Below are 4,275 nucleotides of genomic sequence, written 5' to 3'. Positions count from 1 at the left end.
CAACACCAAACTTAGAGTTTGACTGTGGGGGCTCTGTTTGACTCTGTATTGAGAGAAGCACTTCATGCTTCCTCTCCATGGTTACAGAGGGATATCCTTGAGCCTTAAACACAAGGGAGTCTTCATTCACTTGAATGATCAATTCTCCTCTGTCAACATCAATCACAGCCTTTGCTGTGGCTAGGAAGGGTCTGCCAAGGATGATGGATTCATCCATACACTTCCCAGTCTCTAGGATCATGAAATCAGCAGGGATGTAATGGTCTTCAACCTTTACCAAGACATCCTCTACAAGTTCATAAGCCTGTTTCTTTGAATTGTCTGCCATCTCTAGTGAGATTCTTGCAGCTTGTACCTTAATGATCCCTAGCTTCTCCATTACAGAGAGAGGCATAAGGTTTATGCTTGACCCTAGGTCACACAAAGCCTTCTCAAAGGTCATGGTGCCTATGGTACAAGGGATTGAGAACTTTCCAGGGTCCTGTCTCTTTTGAGGTAATCTCTGCCTAGTCAAGTCATCCAGTTCTTTGATGAGCAATGGAGGTTCATCCTCCCAAGTCTCATTACCAAATAACTTGGCATTTAGCTTCATGATTGCTCCAAGGTATTTAGCAACTTGCTCTTCAGTAACATCTTCATCCTCTTCAGAGGAAGAATACTCATCAGAGCTCATGAATGGCAGAAGTAAATTCAATGGAATCTCTATGGTCTCAGTGTGAGCCTCAGATTCCCATGGTTTCTCATTAGGGAACTCCATGGAGGTCAGTGGACGTCCATTGAGGTCTTCCTCAGTGGGAATCACTGCCTCTTCCTCCTCTCCATGTTCGGCCGTGAGGGTTGTGGTTATGGCCTTGTACTCTCTTTTTGGATTCTCTTCTGTATTGCTTGGGAGAGTGTTAGGAGGGAGTTTAGTAATTTTCTTACTCAGCTGACCCGATTGTGCCTCTAAATTTCTAATGGAAGAGCTTGTTTCAGTCATGAAACTTTGAGTGGTTTTGATTAAATCAGAGACAATGGTTGCTAAGTCAGAGTGGCTCTGCTTAGAATTCTCTGTCTGTTGCTGAGAAGATGATGGAAAAGGCTTGCCATTGCTAAACCTGTTTCTTCCACCATTGTTGTTGTTGAAACCTTGTTGAGGTCTTTGTTGATCCTTCCATGAGAGATTTGGATGATTTCTCCATGAAGGATTATAGGTGTTTCCATAGGGTTCTCCCATGTAATTCACCTCTTCCATTGCTGGGTTCTCAGGATCATAAGCTTCTTCTTCAGAGGAAGCTTCCTTAGTACTGCCTGTTGCTGCTTGCATTCCAGACAGACTCTGAGAAATTATATTAACTTGTTGGGTTAATATTTTATTCTGAACCAATATGGCATTCAGAGTATCAATCTCAAGAACTCCCTTTTTTCTGAGTTGTCCCATTATTCACAGGATTCCTTTCAGAGGTGTACATGAATTGGTTATTTGCAACCATTTCAATGAGTTCTTGAGCTTCTGCAGGCGTCTTCTTCATATGAAGAGATCCTCCAGCAAAGCTATCCAATGACATCTTGGATAGTTCAGACAGACCATCATAGAAGCTTCCTATGATGCTCCATTCTGAAAGCATGTCAGAAGGGCACCTTCTGATCAATTGCTTGTATCTCTCCCAAGCTTCATAGAGGGACTCACCATCCTTCTGTCTAAAGGTTTGGACTTCCACTCTAAGCTTACTCAATTTTTGAGGTGAAAAGAACTTTGTCAAGAAGGCATTGACTAGCTTTTCCCAAGAGTTCAGGCTTTCTTTAGGTTGTGAATCTAACTATGTCCTAGCTCTGTCTCTTACAGCAAAAGGAAAGAGTATAAGTCTGTAGACTTCAGGGTCAATCCCATTGGTCTTGACAGTGTCACAGATTTGCAAGAATTCAGCTAAGAACTGATGAGGATCTTCCAATGGAAGTCCATGAAACTTGCAATTCTGTTGCATTAGAGAAACTAATTGAGGCTTAAGCTCAAAGTTGTTTGCTCCAATGGCAGGGATTGAGATGCTTCTCCCATAGAAATCAGGAGTAGGTGCAGTAAAGTCACCAAGCACCTTCCTTGCATTGTTGGTATTGTTGTTGTTTTCGACTGCCATGGTTTCTTCTTCTTTGAAGAGTTCTGTTAGGCCCTCTAAAGAGAATTGTTCTTTAGCTTCTCTTAGCTTTCTCTTCAAGGTCCTTTCAGGTTCAGGATCAGCTTGAACAAGTATGCCTTTATCTTTGTTCCTGCTCATATGAAAGAGAAGAGAACAAGCAAGTAGGGAATCCTCTATGTCACAGTATAGAGATTCCTTGAGGTGTCAGAGGAAAAGAAGAATAGAAGGAGGTGGTAGATGGAGGAGAATTCGAACATATACAGAAGGAGGGAGTTCGAATTGCACCTTGATGAGGAGTCTTAGTCCTTTAAATCGAATGATGTGAGAAGAGGAGAAGAATTTTCGAAAATTAATTAAAAGATTTTAAAAAGAAATTTGAAAATTTGATTGAGATTTTCGAAAACTAAGGTTGGGAAAGAAATAAAGTGATTTTTGAAAAATATTTTGAAATTAGAAAAAGATATGATTGAAAAAAAAATTAATTTTGAAAAAGATGTGATTGAAAAGATATGTTTGAAAAGATATGATTTGAAAATCAAATTAAAAAAAAGAGAAAGTTTTGAAACTAAAGTTGATTACTTGACTAACAAGAAATTAGAAGATATGATTCTGAAATTTAAAATTTGATCCTTTCTTAATAGGCAAGTAACAACTTGAAAATTTTTGAAGTAAATCTTTAATTTTAGCAAGGATTTTTGAAAATAGTAAAAATAAATATAAAATGGAAAGAAATTGATTTTGAAAGAGATATGATTGAAAAGATATGATTTGAAAAAGATTTGATTTTGAAAAAATATGAAAACTTGAAAAAAATTGTGAATTAAAAACAAAATCTTCCCTCTAGTATCATCCTGGTGTTAAAGCCCAGAATGGTGCCCATTCTGGCGTTTAACGCCCAAATCTCTACCTTTTTGGGCGTTAAACGCCCAGCCAGGTGCCCTGGCTGGCGTTTAAACGCCAATTTTCCTTCTTCACTGGCCGAACGCCCAGCTTTTTCTGTTTGATTCCTCTGCTGAATGTTCTGAATCTTCAATTCTCTGTATTATTGACTTGAAAAGACACAATTTTGAAAATATTTTTGGATTTTTAATGATGAGAAACAATAAAATTGCAACTAAGATCAAATAAACAATGCATGCAGGACACCAAACTTAAAATGTTTGTATACTAAGGACTATAACAATGTAAAAAATGCATATGAAAAACAACAAAACACACTAAACAAGAGAATTTAAAGATCAGAGCAAGGAAATCAACAAGAACAACTTGAAGATTAATGAAGAACATGCATGAATTCAAAAAACGCAAGAAGAACAGAAACATGCAATTGACACCAAACTTAATACTAGACTCAAACAAGAAACATAAAATATTTTTGGTTTTATGATTTTAAATTTTTTTTTGTATTTTTCGAAACTTATATGGAAAAGAAAATAAAGAGAATCAAAACTTTTAATAAGAATTCCAGGAATCGTGCAATGTTAGTCTAAAGCTTCAGTCTAAAAAGATTAGACTTGTTTGGCCAAGCTTCAGCAGGACATTACATTCAATAGCTAAATTGATGAGAATCAATCAGCTTTTGTGATGGTGGGAACATCACCTTGAAACTCTAGAATTCATTCTTAAAAATTCTGAAGAAAAGATACCTAATCTAAGCAACAAGATGAACCGTCAGTTGTCCAAACTCGAACAATCCCCGGCAACGGCGCCAAAAACTTGGTGCACGAAATTGTGATCATCAACAATGGCGCCAAAAACTTGGTGCTCTCAAAAGTGAATCACACTTTGTCACAATTCCGCACAACTAACTAGCAAGTGCACTGGGTCGTCCAAGTAATAAACCTTACGTGAGTAAGGGTCGATCCCACGGAGATTGTCGGCTTGAAGCAAGCTATGGTCATCTTGTAAATCTCAGTCAGGCGGATTCAAATGGTTATGGAGTTTAAGGTGATGAAAATAAACATAAAGTAAAGATAGAGATACTTATGTAATTCATTGGTGGATTTCAGATAAGCGTATGAAGATGCTTTGTCCCTTTTGTCTCTCTGCTTTCCTACTGTCTTCATCCAATCATTCATACTCCTTTCCATGGCAAGCTGTATGTTGGGCATCACCATTGTCAATGGCTACAATCCCGTCCTCTCAGTGAAAATGTTCAACG

General features: G+C 37.9%; 1 non-coding gene across 1 annotated transcript; it reads left to right on the top strand.

The window, feature by feature from the left end:
- The first annotated feature begins 1,601 nt into the window (after positions 1-1,601).
- Positions 1,602-1,709, top strand: LOC148579566 (small nucleolar RNA R71). The gene has a single exon (XR_015899590.1). It is a non-coding gene; the product is annotated as a small nucleolar RNA R71 (small nucleolar RNA).
- The last annotated feature ends 2,566 nt before the right edge of the window (positions 1,710-4,275 follow it).

This window comes from Arachis ipaensis, chromosome B10 (assembly GCF_059453495.1).
Source record: "Arachis ipaensis isolate K30076 ecotype BB chromosome B10, ASM5945349v1, whole genome shotgun sequence".
NCBI lineage: Eukaryota > Viridiplantae > Streptophyta > Magnoliopsida > Fabales > Fabaceae > Arachis > Arachis ipaensis.
The sequence above is the reverse complement of the archived record's forward strand: the minus strand, read 5'-3'. Positions and strand labels throughout refer to the sequence as shown.